Source organism: Microtus oregoni, unplaced genomic scaffold (assembly GCF_018167655.1).
Source record: "Microtus oregoni isolate MIOR12 unplaced genomic scaffold, Mior012 000047F_ref0000412, whole genome shotgun sequence".
Lineage (NCBI taxonomy): Eukaryota > Metazoa > Chordata > Mammalia > Rodentia > Cricetidae > Microtus > Microtus oregoni.
Window position 1 is genome coordinate 7,195,813 of NW_024543221.1, and position 20,522 is coordinate 7,216,334.

The following is a 20,522-nucleotide window of genomic DNA, read 5'->3' on the forward strand; positions in this document are numbered from 1 at the left end:
AATATGGCATTTAAGATGTTTTAATAACATAAGGCTTCTTATGACAGTGAGATATGTCTGCTCCTGGTTGTGCCAATTTACTTCAAAAAAAGTATGATGGGTATTGAAGAACTTACACATAGAGTTTGCTCTCATTGTGACAAAGTTAGTCACTGAGCAAGAAACTTCCCTTTCCTCAACTGCTGACAATTGCTGTCCTAACTGGATAAACAGGACACAAAAGAAGGCAACTGCCAAACTTTGCTAAGACAAGGTAGGACAATTCTTCAAAAATTCCTGCTTCACAGAAAAGTCTTGTCAGATATTCTAGGTCCATAAGCCAAAGATGGATGCCCTAACATTTCAGAGGAACCTCAGATTGGCTGTCTAGACATCCAGATTTCTCTGTTGTTTCATAGTTTTGGAAGTTGCTTGCTCTACACTTCCTGCTTACTCAGGTAATATATCCTTCTCAGATCTCTGATGGAGTTGAAGATTAGATGGTTATAATTACAATTTTCCTTATTACCAAATTTAGAGGAGAAATTCACAAAAGAGATGTAACGTATATAAGTATACAAGAAACATAAAAGCTTAAGTTGCTTATCTAATAAAATGCTTTAAGGAATAAAAAGATTAGGATGGTAATACAAATTATGATTGGGGCTGGAGAGATGGCTCAGAGGTTAAGAGCACTGTTTGCTCTTCCAGAGGTCCTGAGTTCAGTTCCCAGAAACCTGTAATGAAATCTGGCACCATCTTCTAGCCTGCAGGAACACATGCAGGCAGAATACTGTATACAAAATAAATAAATATTTTTTAAAAGTTATGATAAAAGTAGTTTAGGTATAACTTTGGACTCATCAAAATAGGATAAATAATAATTTCTCTGAATTTGCCAAATATAAATAGACTGGACATTGTCAATGTAATCATTACTTGAGAATTGTTCTTACTGTACATAGTCTTACTTTTACTTTGTTAGAGTTAAAACCTTTTCCTTTTTATTTAGACAAGAGGGGGGAAATGTTGTGACATATTAGTTGACACTGTGTCACTGTGATTGGTCTAATAGAGAGCTGAATGGCCAATAGCTAGGCAAAAGAGAATAGGCGGAACTTGCAGATATAGAGAAAGTGAGAGGGAGGAGTGTAGGCACAGGGATTCCACCAGCAGACTCGGAGCAAGTCAGACATGCTGCACTGAGGAAAGGTAAAAGCCACAGGACAGAGCACAGTAGTTGGGGACAAGCCTAAACTCAAAGCTAAGCTTTCATAATTAATAAGAAGTCTCGTTATTTGGGGGCTGGCAATCTAAAGACAGTCCCACAAGAAAGCTTACTACACTGAGGTTCCCACTCCAGCTGCCATGCCAAGCTGCTACCATGCTTCCTCATCATGATTCTTGTCTCTATAAATTACATTCTTCTTACATAGGTTGAGTTGCTCATGACATCTTATCATAGAAAGAGACGAGTAATTAATACACAATGGTAACAGAATACTAGTTTTGAGTAGATCCTATACACTGGACACATACTGCCACTTCTGACGTTTACTGAGACTGCAAGATATGTTATCTTTGAACCAACTTTATGGAGCTAAAGAAAGAAACCTTCACAACCACAACATTGTCTCAACATGCGTATTTCTAAAATTTGGCGCTCTGCCTCACTTTCCCAGGCGTTGAGCTCATAGGTATCAAACAACCAGCCTACTGAAAATAGTTTAATCCTAATTTTTTTCTCATTTTTATCTTCAGAATTACCAAATGATCCTAGTACCAAATATGCTCCTAGAAAAACAGAATTCCTCATTCCTTTTACACCAAGAGTCAAATCATTGATAGTCTACTACGAATTATATTTGCTATCAATATACTAAGTACAAAACAAAAATCTAAGCTGGGCGATAGTGGTGCACATCTTTAATACCAGTACTGGGAGGCAGAGGCAGGCAGATCTCTGAGTTTGAGGCCAGCCTGGCCTACAGTTTCCAGGACAGCCAGGGCTGCACAGAGAAATACTGTCTCAAACAAACAAACAAACAAACAAACAAAACAGAGATCTAAAGCCAGATGTAGGAGGCTCACACCTGAAATCCCAGAACTCAGGAAGCTGAGGCAGGGGGATCAGTCAAATTCAATGGCTGTCTATACTTTAAAAAGTGAGACCCTGTCTCAAAAAAAAAAAAAAAGAGAAAAAGAAAATACAACAAAGTCTAAGAAATGTACTAAGGTAAATGGAATGTTTAACAGATGCCAAAGTTGTCTAAATAAAACATCAATTTACCACTGCACATAATTTCTAGCAAGCTCATTTTCTACCCGGTGAGCACTACAATCCTCACCAAGATGATGCCAAAGAGCTCAGTGTTCTGTTAAAGTGCACAAAATTATGTTTCCGTCAACAACTGGCCACATATTCACATGGATCCCATGACAACAGAGCTCAGACTTCTACTGTCTAGTGGCTCAACAGGATGCCGCAGCAGTGCCTTGTGTATGTGTGCGCTGCCAGTCATCTAGGATACGGATATGTACAGTACAGGATTCCTGAACTATGTTACAAGCTTATACATTTACTACACTATATTTTCCTCAACTTTTACTTACATAAAAGGTTCTCTGTAAAACAGGGGCTATGTACTGCCAGCAGCATGCAGCTCTATGCAGGAGTCCTGTTTGTACTCTAATTACTATCATGTTTATTTATCATGACCTTAGGAGCAAAAGCCTATACCATGTATGTAAACATCATCCAGCCAGTAGTACATGTTATGCCATGTAGGTGTGTGTGCACACATTCTACAGTATCCATGCTCGAAAGGGACCTACTGAAATAGTTCACTGTCTGTACCACATAGCACAGATGTGATCACAGTATAAACTACATTACCAATATTTTTTTAATCATAGAAAACAAAAAAAATAACCTCCAGTAAAGAATTAATATGTAGGGCTAGGGAATATCTGTCAGCAAAATGCTTACCTTGCAAACAGAAGCACTTAAGTTTGCTCCCCAGAACCCACATTTAAAAAGCTAGGTGGGGTGGCATATGTTGGTAATCCCAGGGCAGCAGAGGCAGACGGGGGTCCCTGGGGCTCACAGCCAGCCAACCCAGCCAGTTAGAGAGCTCCAGGACAGGAGAGCTCTTGTCTCAAAGGAAAAAGTTGGCGGTGCTGAGAGACAACACTGGATGCTGTCCTCTGCACCTGCACACACTGCACACGTACATGTCCACATACCCACACATACACACGCACACAATGAATGAACATAATAGCTAAGTTTTATAGTGTGGATATCCAATTTAGTTCAAAAGAACTATTAATATCTATGTTAAGGACAGAAATGTAACATAAATAAAATTAAAAGATAAACAGCCACTTTTAAATTTGAAATTACCTCTTTTTCAATGATGCAGTTGTGACAGCTGGCATACAAATTACTATACATAATTCAACAACCAAAATGGGCCTTCATCCTCAGAAATCTACAAAAGAAAAGTACAACTTAAATTTAGTTTGTAAACAATTACTGAAACCCACAACTAATATCTGGAACGCTCAGACCATACCAGAGAACTTACTATCAGATGGTATAAAATAGTTACACAATGAACATAAGGCAAAAATAATAATAATGTGCCACATATACTGCATGCATTATTTCCATCCTAAAAACAATTCTGCAGAGTCAATAATATAATCTACTTTGCAACTGAAAAAGAAAATCCAAAGTTGGTCAGCCTGCCCTTTACCTAGTAGAACACGTACAAGGTCAAATCATTCTTCCAGAGAATTTAGGTGGAAGGTTGTATTTAACCCCCTAGGAAGAATTATCATTGGAAAGCATCATCAGAAAGTATAAAGGCTTACTTATCTCATGTCACTGTAAGAACACTGACTTACACTCATAAACAAAACAGCTACTACTGTAAACGCCTGCAGTCTGGATTCCTTCCATGTAGAGCTTCATGACCACTGCCTAGCCAGGAAAAAAAAAATGTCTCAGTAGTAAGCCCTGAGGTACACCACTGTGTATAGAAGATACAACCTTTGACATTGCAACCCACCAAATGTCATTTACAATATTCACACTGGAGAGCAGTATGACTGAATTAGAAGACAAAATTTCATTATATTTTAATGAGTTTACAGTTTTGCATCAGACCAAATTCATGACTATTGTGGGTAAAGCCCATTGTTGACCTGGCCCTCCTTTACTTCCAGAGACCAGACTCCAAAGAGCTGATTTCTCCATCTAGCTACAGGGCCAGGTACTGCACTCTGCCCATCCCATATTTTCAAAAATGGGGGAGGGTTGGTAAAATCCCTAAGAAAAGTAAATGGGAATAGAAAAAATAAAGACTACAAAAAGTTTTTAAACTTAGAAAGGAAATAACATAGATGCTGGGTACAATACAGACAAGATTCCATCCCCAGACTCCCAAACTCTGTGACAGCTTTGTAGGCACAGGTAAGGTACACAAAAAGACACAGGATTTGGAGTTTTGGATCCGAGACTCTCCGCTGATAAAACCTATGCAAGTATTTCAAAATTACAAAACTCTGAAATCTGAAACACGCTAATCCCTAAATGACAACATGTTCAATGACTCCAATCAGTTTACCAGTGATAAATAGCCCTTGAAATTTTATGAAACGCTTTTCAAGCATCTCACTTTAAATTTTGCTGCAGCCACCTACAATAAAAATGAGTAGTCACTATTGACTAATGAATGAGGAAGCAGATTAAGAGACACTGGATGTCACCAGGCAGTGGTGGCCCATGCCTTTAATCCTAGCAGTCAGGAGGCGGGAGCAGGCAGATCTCTCTGAGTTTGAGGCCCGCCTGGTCTACAGGGCAAGTTCAAGACAGGCTCCAAAGCTACACAGAGAAACATTGTCTCAAAAAAAGAAAAAGAAAAAAAAAGAAACACTGTATCTCTACCTGAGGGGACACAAATAAAAAAGCCAAAGTTTAAACCCAGCACTAGGCTAACTACTCGCAAAGTTTCTGAAGAAAATGAGTCTGGTTTCCATCAAGTGAATTCATAGCTCAACTCACACCCTCCGAAATGAACACCTCATAATGAATCTATCATACCACAGCTTCACAGTGATGACACAGCTGTGGTTCTAGAGGAACGTGGAGAGCACCAAAGGGTAAATCCTAATCCAGGCTAGGCAACAGGACCGAGCCTTCCCTACTCACTTCCCAAACCAAGCCCACTCCTCACATTCTCCACCCTGCCACAGAGTCTGAACTACACTGTTCAACAGTATGAGAAGTGAACGCTTACAGTAATCTTTAAGCAGGGTGCTAGAGAGTGATTATGAGATATGCAAAGACTAAATACCATCAGTCCAAACACCAGACACGTACAAGTATCCCTGATTAAAAAGTGAGATTTCAAATATTTACGCCCTCACTTTCCCCACATTAATAACCAGCTTCTGTGAGATCATACTTGTGACTTAGCTCTTCGTTAAAAGTCTCCTCTCAGACTGGGACACAGCTCCCACTGCCAGCCTGTGAGAAGTGGTGAAAACTACTTGGCCTACCTAGCATGCTTTCCTAATCCTTTTCTGGTTTGAGATCAACAGGGATAAGCATCTTTGTCTGCAGAGATCACTCCTTTCTCTGCATTGCCTTCATAAGGCTAAAACCCGAGCTGCCAATGCTTCCACACCACCCGTTAGCCCCAACGATGGGTACAAGTATTCAGATGACGATCTCTGGGGGAAGAGGGGGGGCACTTTTTAGAATTTAAATTTAACATGGTTCAATTTAAAATTAAAAATATTTAATCTAAATTATATTCTCTTATATTTAACTTAAAGACAAATTAGGCAGTATCCACAAGAAATCAAACTAGCTAAAAAGTATTCTACATCTTCAAAAATCTCAACTGAAAAACTTACTTATTTTATTTTACTTATTTTTGGTGCTGAAAATTGAGCCTGGGGTTTCATATTCTACTGTTAAACCAAACCCTAAGGTCCTCAGCTAAAACAGCTTATGAAATACAAAATTATTTGTTAGTGATGATAAAAGCTTTCTATATATCTTACGATCAGTTGACCAAACTGAAGGTTCTTATAATAGTTTCTTAGATCGTAAACATTAGAATAGTTGATAAAATTCAATGACTTGGTAATTTTATCATCACAGACAGGTCCAGACCTACCAGCAGGCTTAAATTTCAAAGTTACAAAGTCATTATGCCATCAAGCAGTAAATTAAGACTTAAATATACCAGTTTTGGCCCCCTGGGAGTTACGCTCCTGTCTGCTGTACTGTTCTGCTTAGTTGGCACCTGGCACACAAACAATTTGCAATTGGCTGTCAAATGAATGAAAGATCACTTCACTATTTCACAATCATTAGCATACTCCATGCCCTACATGTCCTGGTTCCATCTTACAGGAGTCTTCTAATGGGCATCCCATAAACTTCAGCCAAACTGGTAACTAATCCCTCACTATAGGTGGGAAATGCTCCTTCACTTTCCTGGCCATCCAGACCCAAATAATCACACAGAAAATATACTGATTACAACACTGTTTGGCCAATATCTTAGGCATATTTCTGGCTAATTCTTCTATCTTAAATTAACCCATTTCTATTACTCTGTGTATGGCATACCAGTATGGTTCTGGCATGTCCTCCTTCAGCAGCTAACAAGGCATCTCCTCAACTCTGCCTACTTTCTCTCTGTATCTCTGTCCAGATTTCCTGCCTGGTTTTACTCTGCTAAGCCATTGGTTGAAGCAGTTTTATTCATTTACCAATAAAAGCAACACATACACAGAAGGCTTTCCCACATTACCTCACCTTTGCTCAGGCTCCCTCTTCAGATCACACCACCCCTACACCTCGGTGTCCTTACAATCTTATAAATAAAATTTAAGAGCCTATTAGCTTCAGCTAAATGGTTCACTGTTGATGCAAGGGACTATGTAGGGAAGACCAGCCAAACTATACCAGAACAATCTCAAAGAGGGTAGAAGAAAGCAGGGAGGTTCTTATACCCATTCACACACTTCATAATGTTCTTTTTACAGCAGTGACCTAAAGAAATAAAAATTAAGTCCACTTACAAAGGATTCTTTGAAACCATGGCTTGATTTCATGGATAAGCTATGTGGCTTGCAATACCTGAGGATCAAGCCAGTGATACAGAAAATCACATGGTCCATTTAAGGAAAAGTCAGAAACGGCATCTGGAGTTTATACTGGTTGTGCAAATGAATGAGCACAGATCTTACTCAGCATCGCCACGTACAAAGGAAGCCATTGTCCCTTGAAACGCTCATCTTCTCTATCAGAACTAACTGAAAACACAGCCCCAAAACACCAAACTAATACCATCTGCTAGGAACAGTTTTCCAGTGTTAGTAAGCAAAGCAAAGCATTTCACATAGGTAGCAAATTACAAGATTACGTTGCGGGAGGGGTGGTATGTGAAATGCTGTGACCCTCCTAAATTTATTGCTAAATGAGGTTAAAAAGAAAATTAATACAGGCACTATGTTCTTCCTTGCTTTTTAAGGAAGATTAGTATATTGGGTACAACGCAAAGGAGCCATGGGTTCAGCGGTCAGTGTGGTGCTGCTTGCATCCTAGGCATTATTTTTGGCAACAATCTTTTTCAATAAAAGCCTCTTACAAATTTTTTTGTTAAAAAGGAAAACGATATCTGAGCCTAAAATGCCTCCAGAAATACATAAAAATCCTATTTATAGAGAATTCATGAAATAAGGTCATCATCTTTTAAAAGCTTCATTAAGAAGCTAAATCCTCAGAGCAAACTGCAAAATTCCAATACAAATAAGTTTTGACATGTTCACAGTAATTCCTGCCTTAATGTCATAAACGTTTGTTCTCAGAGCATTTGCTCCACCCAAGCTCCACAATACAGGGTCTCAGGCACAAGCCAGTCATGGAGCCTGCTCACCTTAGAGTAAGATGGTCAAGAAACAATACTTCCTCCCCATTAAAAGGTCTGTCCAGAGACTGCTGCTCTCCTCTCTTGATAAGGAAATCAGCAAAGGTTTCAACAGGGGACATTTTCAAAGGTTGTTTAGGAAATGTCTTGGAGCTGCTTCTTCCACCATGTTTATATTTTATGGCAAGGTTGGCAGTGACTAGAATGCTAGACTAAACCCAAAGTCCTCCTACACCACTACTCCACCACCTCGGTTCAACACAAAGTACTCCAAGGAAGCACATGAATATATGCTTGGAGATCACCTAAAACATGTGGGGTTACAGTGCTGAGTACAGGATACCCACCTCTCTGTAAACTATTGATGGCAATAACGCAATAGTGGCAGGACTATTATGGGGGTCACCAATCACTTTGTTTCCTTGGATGTGAGGCCAGTCCATAGTAGAAAATTCACGCCCCATATTGTAAACTTGATCAAAAACCCATGGCTGCAGAGGTCATAGGCCCTAGCGGGGTCACAGGCCCTATAGACCCTACTGGGGAACCTACTATTATTTTCACAAATGAACATGGTATAAAACTACTTTCTAAGTACTTGTGATTACAACCAGATTAATGCTGATCTCAGCCTTAGTGAGAGAAGTTTCATTTGCAGTCAGCAATGGTTAGTGAAGAGACTGACAGCTGGCCAGTGTGCTGAGAACAAGTGACTTCTGAGCACCCAGTAATAAATGGGACATCTCTTGCTCCCTCCAAGGCTCTGGGAGAATCACAGAAGAGGGTATGGAGGAAGCAGAAAGCATGTGAGAACCTAAAGATGGAGAGGCGTGCTATAAAACAGTCTCCAGACGCAACTCGGATGTTGTCCTCCTGAGCTCACAGCAGCCGTGGTCAGTTACCTGCCTCACTCCTCCCTGTCAGCATCCCATCATGGGGTAGGAAGGAAGTCAAGGGCCCTATCCTTACCTGAAGAGCTACTGGCAGTTAGCAGCTGCCTGCAGAGAGGAAATCTTTCTCTTTCGTGGGATAGCCACTGGAAAACAGCCCATGCTCCAGCAACTAGCCCCTCACTCACCCACATGTAAGCAGCCTTAAACTCAGCAGGTCACAAAAGAGCAAAACAAAGACAAGAAAGTGAGAGGAATTTGCTAGGAAGAAGGGGTTCAGCAGGAGTAGTAAAAGGGAACGAGAGATGAAAATACCCTATCAACATATGAAACTGTCTAATAAAAGTATTTTAAAAGAGTGAAATCAATTTTTAATGTATGACAGGGTCAGGCCAGACACACCTTTAATCCCAGCACTCATGAGGCAGAGGCAGGTGGATCTCATAATCTCAACTACTGAAAAGAGAGGGAAAGGAGAGGAGACTCCTTGGAGCCCACTAAAGCCCACACTACGAAAGCTTCCAGAACCCTATCACCTGGGACACCAGAGGGTGGCTCTTCTTGAAGAAGCCCCTCATGCTCTCAGGTGTGCTTTCTTCTTCCCCAAGGGCTGTTCTGCTTCAAGGTACCCACTCTGCTTCACCCCGTCTCATCCTAAACGTTTCTTCATGGAAGCCACAGACACATTACCTGAGCTGAGGTCCCTAGAAAACTAAGGTGACAGTGAGAGCTATGCTCTGCTGACATCAGAGTTTCCCAGGAAGCACTGTGCCCCGACTGACATCTGGCTGCTCTGCTCTCCTCCTGGCTTCCATGCTAGGTTGGTTTCTTTGTGTCTTATTTAGGGTTTCTATTGCTGTGAAGAGACACCATGACCACGGCAACTCTTATAAAGGAAAACATTTCATTGGACCTCGCTTAGAGTTTCAGATGTTCGGTCCATTATCATCATGGCCGGCCATTGTGGCATGCAGGCAGACATGGTGCTGGAGGAGCTGAGAGTTCTACATCTTGATCCACGGGCAACAGGAAGTAAACTGTGTACCACACTGAGCACAGCTTGAGCAAAGGAGACCTCAAGGCCTGCCCCCACAGTGACACACTTTCTCCAACAAGGTCACACCTACTCCAACAAACCACGCCTCCAAATAGTGCCACTGTCTTTAGGAGCCATTTTCTTTCAGACCACCACACTTAGACTATTTTCTGACCAAAGATCCATATAATGTTTAATATGAAAATACCACTGGTGCCAAAGAGTAAGCCCCTGGAGTCAGTCCACCCACTCAAGTGTCACATGGTACTGTATTGTCCAGAAGGACATCCGCCAAAGGACTAACAGATACACCAATATCCTAAGCCACTCTTCTGCCTCTAAGAGAGCCACCCCAGTCCCTGTAAAGGTGAACTAACTCTGTTGCTAACCTCATTATCTGAATTGAGGTCCCTAAAAGATGAACAGAAGCTTCAAGTTTCTGAATACAACAGTGTGACTCTGTGCCTCTATCTCCACCATAGCTGATGAAGAGGCAGAGGCCAGGGGTCTTGACGCCAGCTTGAGACCTCCCTGGGCTACAAAGTAAGTCTCAGGACAGCCTGGGCTATGTAGAGAGACTGCCTGAAAAACAACAGAATGAACAAATACAGAGAAGTAAAGCAGTTCTGAAGCCGGCATGTCCTGGCGGTGAGAATTTGAGGGGGGTGTGGAAAATGGCTAGAGGAGGCAAAATCTAATGGTCTACACATGGTGCAAAGCCAGAAACCATCCACATAAAACCCCACAGCAGAGTAAATCCAAAAGTAATCTGTCATTCAGATGGAATGCATAGAAGAATGATCAGGACAAGAAACAGGTTGAATGCTAACAGCTAATCTAAACACTGTTATTTCTGAAACTAAAAGATGAAGTCTCAAGACTCAAAATATAAAAATAGATGACATCAGAGGAAGTTGCTATTACTGTCCATTAGAGTAGGAAACAGAAGGCTGCAAGAGCCATTTTGTTTAGAAAGTATGGGCAAAGAAGGCTAACATCAGACACCTGGGGAGCTATGACTCAGCAAAAAGGGGGACTAATACCAATGTCTGGAAAACCCAAAAGCAAACAGTAATGTAATCTGTTATTTATTCCTGGCAGAAGGCTGTTTTTATGTGATTCTGGATAAATATGGCCTGGAGGTCAGAGACAAGTGCTTTGATCTTTGCCAGCATGCCTGTGTGTGTCTGCCTGTAAGGCCTGTCTGCATACCTACCTCTGCGTAGCCTATGTGCCAGTCTGCCTGTATACCTATGTGTGGCCCATGTGCCTGCCAGCATCTCCTTGCCCAGCAGTCTGTGTGGCAGCCATCACTCAAAGTCTCATCTGGCTACAAAACCTCACGCCCTCTTCAACCTCTCAGCGCCTGTGACCCTCCTCCCTGGCAAAGGAGATTGAACTCAAGATGAGAAAAAGGTAGATTTTATGAATACTGACATCTCTAGGGTAAAGAAGAAAGGGGATTAGCAGAGGGAGGGAACACAAACTTCTAGTAGAGTTGAAGGAGAATGAAACAGAAAGAAAAAGGAGGGAAGAATGAATTCAGACATTGGAATCATATAGTCCTGAACTAAAATTCCAGTTCTGCATGTATTACTTCTACACACAGACAGCTATCTACGTTTTGCTGGGGTTTATTTTTCTTTTGTCTTTTGAGACACCACTTCACATAACCCAGATGTTAACCTTGATTCTCCTGGATTCTACCTCCCAAGTGCCAGGATCACACAACTATGATGCAAGATTAATAAAAACTCAGAGAGCAATTGGGGTTCAACTTAAAAGTCAGAAAAGCAAAGCAGCCAGCCATTGGCTCTTACCTTGACCTGTCAAAAAAAAAAAAAAAAAAAAAAAAAAGGCGACCCTGACTCCAGGAATCTCCAAATGAGACTGTGATTAAGAGCTGTCCCTCCTATCTTATATTCTTCTCTAGAGATAGGATTAAAGGTGTGCACCACTGAAATTAAAGGAATGCACTGCTTGGTTTCTATGGCAACTAGTGTGGCTGCTGGGATTAAAGGTGTGTGTCACTGCTGGGATTAAAGGTGTGTGTCACCACTGCCTGGTCTGTAAGGCTGACCAGTGGGGCTGTTTTACTTTTTGATCTTCAGGCAAGCTTTATTTATGAAAATGCAAATGAAATGCCACTACACAACTACATGGACACTATCTAAAATTTGTTTTTCTGCCTTTATAAAAAAGATAATACTCAAGCTCATATAAACATTTAAGCACGCTATACCTAGGACATAGAACAACACAAAAGTGCATAAATGTCTTTTCCTTCACCTTTACTTACAACACTAAAATATGTTGTAAAAAGATTATTTTATGTTTCTGAATCACACTGTTTTAAATATTACTATCACAAGATTACACAAAATTCAGTTACATATATGCCTCCTTTACTCTCTGCATACTCGTCACTTCAGATTGAAAAGTTCCCAAACAAAAGCTTCTCATGTGTAGTGCCTCGTTTATTACCTGTTCCAAAAAAAAAAATGTGCTTTTAAATGTTTAGATTTGGAACTGAAGAGATGACTTGGCAATTAAAAACACTTGTTGTTCTTGGAAAAGTCCCTGGTTCTGTTCTCAGCACCCACAGGACAGTTTACAACCATAAGTAGCTCCAGTTTCAGGTGATCAGAAGATCTCTTCTAACCTTTATGGGTACCAGGTACACACACCATACACACACATACATGCAGGCAAACATTCATACATATAAAAATAAATATAATATAATACAAATAAAAATACTGCATGTAATAGTTACTATTCTATGAGCTAGCCAACTAAACCCTCCTCCCTGATTAATTTGCCACCTTAATGCTGTACAGCTCATCTTAGTTAATTAAAATTTGTAAAACTAAGAGCAAAGATGTAATTCCAAACCAGAAGTCAAGAAAATAGTATCTTGTAAGAAAATGATTTTATTTTAAATTATTCTCTGTGTGTCTATCTCTGTGTCTCTCTCTCTCGTGTGTCTGTCACTCCCCCAACCCAGTGTGTGTGTGTGTGTGTGTGGTTGGTTGGTTCTCTCCTTCCATCTGGATGTGGGCTCTAAGAATTGAACTCAGGTTATGAGGATTTACATCCAGCACCTCTACCCACTGAGCGATCTCACAGGTCTCTGAAGATTATTTTACTTTAAAGAGCTAACACTGCACTCTAAAATTTAAAGGAGTATAGTAAAAGCACTGTACGTCAAGCATTTCCCAGTACTAGTGCGGAAAGTAGACTCTAAAGACAAAACAACAAAAAGCTTTAGCTAGCAATCCACACAGAGACTACCCTTTCCACCCTCATGGGCAATTCTAAATCAACTTTTCTTTTCTTTTCTTCACAGGATGTTTCTACAACTCTGCCATCTAGATTTACATTTAGAACAAAAATTAATTTCTCTACGTATCTAAAATAAACTGCCCCCCAAAGTATAATACTATCTCCAGGAAAAGCTGTAACTGCTGTTGGTGGTGGAAGAGAAGACCACCACTCCATATGAAAGCACGGGCATCTTCCACAAGGCAGGGCCTCTCAGCCTGAGGGGAAAACGCGAAGAAACACACCAGCAAGCACTAACACTGAAGGAGAACGTTTCCTACAGTAGACACGGCAGTCCTGCCTGCACACACTGATTCTAGTCAGAAATAGCGTGGGGGGGGGGGGCGCTTTAGGGGAAATCTTAAGTAAGGCTGTATTATGCATAAAATAGAAACCATTCACTTGATGATTAGCAGAGCTGTTAAAGCTAAATCCTAGACTTCAGGTTGCCTGAATTCAGATCCCAGCTCCAAAAATTACTGTGTAACAGGACAAGCTATTCAGCCCCCATGAGCCTCAGTTTCCGTGTCTGTGAGCAATGGCTCTTAACGGGATTGTAGTGAAGACTAAATGAGACAGGATGGATGCAGAACCAGGGATCCGCATGCATAAATAGCAATTGTTAGTAGTCTTCTAACTAAGCACCTAAACAATGGTTAATAAAATGTATCCTAGGTGCCCACGTCCTAACAGGAGTAGATGATATGAATATCCATCACACGGTCAGCAAATACAAAATCCTGATGCCAGCAAGAACCAGAAATCAAATCATTTTTTAAAGGTTACTATTCAGTGAAGGTCAGAACTCAAATCACTAATAATCACGTTACAGTACTACGGGACATATTTTTTTATTATGCTGCTGCTAAAGCTATCTGAAGAGAAAGCGTTTGGGTAAATCAACCATAAGACAAAGAGAAACCCAAGGGCCAACTATATGGTAAGTACAGTACTTCAATCCACGCCTCAAATACCTAAACTGCATGGGAGGTGAGGGTAGCAGCACCAGGTAATAAGATAGTAAGCCGGGCGGTGGTGGTGCACACCTTTTAATCCCAGCACTCAGGGAGGCAGAGGCAGGCAGATCTCTGTGAGCTCAAGACCAGCTTGATTTTCAGAGTGAGTTCCAGGACAGCCAGAGATACACAGAGAAACCCTGTCTTGAAAAAAAAGACAACAACAACAAAAGAAGATATTAGGCATGGGCAATTCAAGTCCCTTGAGGTTTCAAAGACTTAAGTATTTACTGCAAGTAATCAAGTAATCCTAAATGTTACATTTTGCCATTAAAATGTTTTTAAAGATTTATTTTTTATTTATCAGTCTACGAGTGTGAATGTGTGCAAGGAAAACAGAAAAAAAAAGGGCATTGGATTCTCTGCAGCGGGAGTTACAGGCACTGGCAAGCAGCCATGTGGGTGCTGGGAACTGAACCTGGGTCCTCTGGAAAAGCAGTGGTACAAAGTCAACTCTCAGCCATCACTCTGGCCCTTTTAATTACCTGTTAAGTTAGCAAATTAGGGCTCGGGCTATAGCTCAGAGGTAGTACACCTTTCAATACATGTGAAGCCCTGGGCTCAATTCTCACATGGAAAAGAAAAAATTAACACGAACTGTATGTCTCTGGTGGTTTTGCAAATGCTCGTTACAGATGAGCAAAGTCAAAGTATTTGCCCCTGAAGCATAAGAAAACCTAAGCAGCATCCTGGAACAAACCACCTCTGTCTAAAGCCTAAGACTGGTCACTCCACATCCCTCTACCCACGCCTGAGGGGACCTAGCTGAGAACAAACTAACTGTCAGGGACAGCCATCAGCATCACCGTACAGGCTTCTAGGACAGGAATCTAATAACTACTTGCTTGACAGTCACCAAGTCACTCTTCATTTGAAAGTGACCTTTTTATCTAGGTTTAAAAGAAATAAAACTGTCTAAAATAATTTTTTGCAGCAGATGGAAATGAATTCATTACTACCTGACATTATCCTTTTCAGCCTGCAATAACTTGTGGTTGTACAGCAAAGAAAGAAAGAAAAAAAAAGCTGGGTGATTTTAATCAGAGTTTGGATTCTAGCCCTGCCCTGCAGCATGCTGTAAGATGAGAAGTGTTCCAGCCCCACATTCCAAGGAAAATGAATCTTTATGTGAGCAGGCCCCGTGTTAACTGCCTCCTCACTTTCTGCACACAGCAAACGTGAACAAAGTAGACGCTGCCCTCCACCATCCTCCACGCTAAGGAAGCATTCTTGGAAAAACTGGTTGACTATAAGCTAACTGCACCTAACAAAAACAAGTCAAACACATGGAATAAAACAAGAGGCTAAAACACCCCTCCTTGTGCAGATGAAATAACCCCCCTCTTATACTTCAGGTTCATGCAACAAGAAAAATAAAGGTGCTTTTGAAAAAAGAGAACAATGTATACTTCCTCAGGAAAGGACTTTAAAATGTGCTCCAGCACTCACTCTGACACAGGATTAGACAAAGCACCTTAACCTCTCCAGAGGTGAAATATAATATCCACTGCCTTAGCTTTCTCTTGCTGTGAGAAACACTGATCAAAACCAGTTTGGGGAATGAAAGGATTTTTTTTACCGTCTTACGTATCTTTATCTCAGGCCATCACTGAGGTAAGCCAGGACAAGAACTCAAACAAGGCAGAAAGCTGGAAACAAGTCTGTCTCTTCACAGTCCTGGACTACAACTGCTTGACAAATGGCATTAATGTTACTACCAAGATTCAGCTCAAATTAATGCCTAAATCTGGCAACCTTCTAGAAGACCCATTTAGATCCTACAATGTCCCCCAGAGTCCCCTAAAAACCCTGTGGGAGAGGGTTTCCAAATGTCTGCCCTACGCTGCATACAGTTTAAAGGTTCCATTAGCACCTGTTTCTTTACTACTAACTTCTTCCAACAAGAAAACTTGAAACAACTTTCCTGGTCCTTGTGGTCCCTGTTCTTAAGGCCTCTTGGACCAGCCCCATGAATGATGTAATAATTAGCTTATACTTGCAAACGTTCTTCAAGCTCCATGGGCAGTACACATCACTATGTGCCCTAAGAGAACAGGCCAACAACAAGAAGACTACAGAACCAACTGCATTTTTAGTCTGAACTTGTCACTCCCTAAAATCAGATGAATCATTGCCTCCTCTACCGCTCTCCATCCACCCATTCCCCTGAGGCAGGGTCTCTCCTTGAACTTAGGCTTGGACTTTCTTGGCTAGGTTGGAAGCCAGCAAGCCCCAGGAATCCTGTCTCTGCTCAACTAGGAGCTGGGTTTACATGAGTGCTGGGACCAGAACTCATCCTCAGAGTCACACAGCAAGTGCTGTTCATCACTGAGCCATTTCTCAGTCCTCTTAAAATAAACCTCTAATTCATAACAGTATGCTACACATATACTGTACACGCGCTCGTTTACTTTCTTTTCTGAGGAACCTGATACACTAAAATAGTAAAAGTTAAATGGGTACTTTTTAAAGTCGGGGTTGACAAATGTCTCTCTCTTTCTAAGGAAACACTGATGGCGATTCCTCAGTTAGAACTTTCAATGCCATACCAACACATTAACAATGCATTATCTCACTATGGTCATTAATCATTGATCACTATCATCGACCCAACCAGCCCTGACTCAACACAAGTTTTAAGAAGTATTTTAAGTGCAGAAGACCAAGCTAAAAATAATTATAAACAAATGAGTAAGAAAACAGTCACCAAAACATACCACAACAAGCAAAAATAACCTTTCTAGCATAAGGAGATAAAAATTAACAAAATATGCATAAAATTTTTCCGTTTAAAAATCATTAGTAGCAATACAGGGGATCAAACCAATGCAGCGTTCCTACGCGAGTTGAGGGCACTTTGGATTACCAAACAACACAAGAACAGGATATGTCCTTTAACTTTTAGTGAAATCTGGGACTTCCAGTAACAATGGACATTTGGTAACAGTATGGAATGACGTCCACTTTTCAAGAAGTAACAATCTAGCAAGTTGCTGCCTTTATCAGCCAAGTAGAATAATATGTACAATTGCAAAGCAATTTTGTTCAGAGGCAGCAAATTATACACAAATTCCCTATAAAAATGGCAAGCGGTATCTCAATTATAAATATTTTTAGCTTGCCCCTGATTCATTCGTCTTCTCCTTTGGGCCTCAGCATAATGATCTCTGCCCTTTTTAACTGGACTGCAGTCTTGTGTGGCTGCTCTGAATCTCCTTTGTGTCACTGTGGCCTGAGTCATCTTGGTCACTATGAAAAGACAAGACCAACGCAGTGAAGGGAAAGGGACAGAGACTGATGCAGAGAGAAGGATGGACTCTGTCTCGGCCATTCTTGTTGGCTCTGTGGCGTCCCCAATCCACAAAGCTGTGTTCCTCAGCAACATCCAGTTTTCTGGATTGGCTCTCTAACTGGGATAAGCAGGTAGCTGAGAGTGTACTATATAATAATAAAACTGACTGACAGAAGGCATCGAACCGACAGACTCAGTGGCTTGATACCTTACAAATTGGTGACTACCCAAACAAAACACTCGAATGCACGTATATGAAGGCTGTTTCAGTAATCAACAGACAGTTCTTGGGCAGTTCTTCCTCAACAGTCACACATCAAGAAAGTGTGACTCCATACACACAAATAACTAGCAGTTTGTTGCAGCTAATCAAAAATTCTCATTCACATAGCTAACTACGAAACACATCTAAATCACACAGGATGCAAAGAATATAGCTAAAGAGAACGCTAAGCAATTTATTCAACAGTCACAGCAAAGAATAAACATTCCAAATGTTGTAATCCGCTGGCCTGACCTGTCACCTGGGTACCTTGTCCCTTTAAAGGACAAGCCTCTCCCACTCCCAGACCCCTCCCCCTTCCACTGAGGCAGGTGGGTCTTCTACCTCTTCTCCAGCCTGTTCTCTCTCTTTCGAAGAGATAATACTGTGTCTCTCCAACTTCCCTCCTCCCTCCCTCCCTATCTCTCTCTTTCTCTCTTGCCTCTCTCTCTCTTCTCCCTTTTTCCCCTTTCCCTTTCCCCTCCATAACCTACTAAATAAACTCTATACCCAAACTCTACCTCTGCATGGTATATCTGTCTGTTTCTCACCCGCCAAGACCCACCAAGGCCTGCCCCTCATGGGACTGGTCCCCCACCACCTGTTTATAAATAACATTGGTGTCATGACTAACACCAATGGTTTCCCAAACCCAAGGCAATTAAACTTCAAACACACCTTTCAGATCTACAACTAGAAACCAACCACAGAAGGCAAGCATTCTTGCCTTCTACTCCCCATGAACTATAAAGACTCAAGGGTCCTCAAGTGCTTTCTCTTTTAAAAGTCAGGGCAATTGGAGGATGGGGATTGGTCATCACTACAGGTTTTAAGTCAAGATAACATGCTAAAATAAAATCAAGTCTTATCAGATAAGCAACTTGTCTATCTCATGAAACAAAATTAAGGGGCCTTGGAATGATGCTTCAGCCATTAAGAGCACTGGCTGCCCGGAGGGCCTCTGTTGGATTCCCAGCACCTACTAGGCAGCTCGCAACTCTAGTTCCAGGGACCATGATGCCCTTTTCTGGTCTCCATGACCACCAGGCCTGTGTGTGGAGCACAGACATATATGCAGGAAAAATACCCATACACCTAAAATAATGTTTTAAAGAAAAAATGAAGACGTACAAGAAAAATCAACATAGCAGTTAGCACAGTAACTTCCTGAGACTTCATTCAATGTCTTCATTAATATGTTAAAGCAGCGCTGTTTAAGGTGCTGCCCTACACTGGTAAACATCAGCTGCCACTCAGCGTACTGAACCGTTATTATAATAACTACCTCACTGGAGAGGAGCACAGATTCAAGGTCACCAAGAACTTGGAGTAAGTTAGTGAGATATGAGGATATCAATAAATATACAGTGTTTCCTGGTTTGCTTCAAATAGTTGAGGTCAGACCATCAAATAAGATTTAAGTTACCTGTACTGACAAATACGGGGGAGGGAGGATTAACAGTCTAACTCTTGGGATGTGGAACACTTGAAACAATCATTACAAATCAGCCTCCATCAGTGACAGTACTGTGGCTTTCCCTAGCTACGCCCAGGATGTGGCAAAAATGCAATCTATTTAACACCTGAAAATGTGTCACCACCTTGGGAAGCAAACAGTAGGTCGTGAAGTGCAAACATGAGGGTGCTAGCTTTCTCCGGGCATTCCAAGTTCATCCCACGAAAAAAGGGAGTGAGACGACCTGAACTCGCAAGGTAGAGAATCCAAAATGAAAACTTCGGTAGGCTTGCTTGTCTGAATCAAAGACGTGGAGTCCTGTTAGTTTGACAAAGAAAGGTAGCCTGAGTTGGAGCTAGGTGAATAAGAATTCAAGTTTTCCCTATGAATGTAGAATATTTTTCCAAAGCCCACGGGAAGGGGGCGGGGGTAGGGAACTTAAGAGAAAGAAAGAAACAGTATTGCAAAGAAAGCAATGGTTGCTGAGCATGCAAGCCGCGGCTGGTCATCTCGCAGATGGGTTAGGGCAAGACGTCCTTCTCATCTTGGACCCCGATGGAGAAGAGAGCTGGCTCTGCTGCATCGCCCTGCAAGCCCCCTAGGCCACCTCAGGCCACCTTCCCCACCAGCTGCGGGACGCGGACACACCCCCAAGGAGGATGTCACCTCGGCCTCCTCAGCCCCTCGCAGCGGCCCTCGGCCGCCAGCCGTCCTCACCCCGGAGTCCCGGCTCTCCCGCGCCGACTCCCGCGTGCCTCCCCGGCCTCCCCCGAGCCGCGGCACGGGGCGACGCAGCGCCGAGAAGCATCCACACGGACTCCAGGCGTCCGGAACACTGAGGCTCCGAACTCAGCTCCAGCCGGAGTTTGCGAATCCTGGCCCAGAGCCGCGCTTCCGCCTGGCGCGGCCCGCTTTCGCCAGCGGGACCGGAAGTCCCGCCTCTGGCTACTGGGCCCAGGCCTCCCGCTACTCATAGCTGCTGCTGCTGGACTAGGGTGGAGAGGTGCGTGCTTCTCCTCTTTCTCAGGCATCCCCCTGGTATGTCATTTGGCTGGTTTGCAAATGCTGGGCCAAGGGTACCCTAGATGACTCAGGCACCGACCCCTGAGCCCACACTCTGGTTGAAAGTTGAGGTAAACAAAAGCAGTGGCTAATCACACTTTATTTCATTAATTCAGATATTTATCTTCTCCGTCACTCGCAGAAAGAACAAGAAGATGGTGGGCAGAGAACCACGCCTTGACGTGCTGTCTAGCTATCTTTATCTCTTGTTTTCTAATAAACCCTACTTTCATGTCAGGACCCTGAAGAT

General features: G+C 42.0%; 1 protein-coding gene across 4 annotated transcripts in view; it reads right to left on the minus strand.

Moving 5' to 3' along the window:
- Positions 1 to 20,102, minus strand: part of Disp1 (dispatched RND transporter family member 1) — a 158,083-nt gene extending 137,981 nt beyond the window's left edge. For all 4 annotated transcript variants that reach the window (XM_041635510.1, XM_041635507.1, XM_041635509.1 and 1 more), the window contains exons 1-2: positions 19,928 to 20,102; positions 3,386 to 3,473 (exon numbers count right to left, since the gene is read on the minus strand). The gene's annotated coding sequence lies outside the window, so the exon portion shown is untranslated. The remainder of the gene's footprint in view (positions 1 to 3,385; positions 3,474 to 19,927) is intronic.
- Between the last annotated feature and the right edge of the window lie 420 nt (positions 20,103 to 20,522).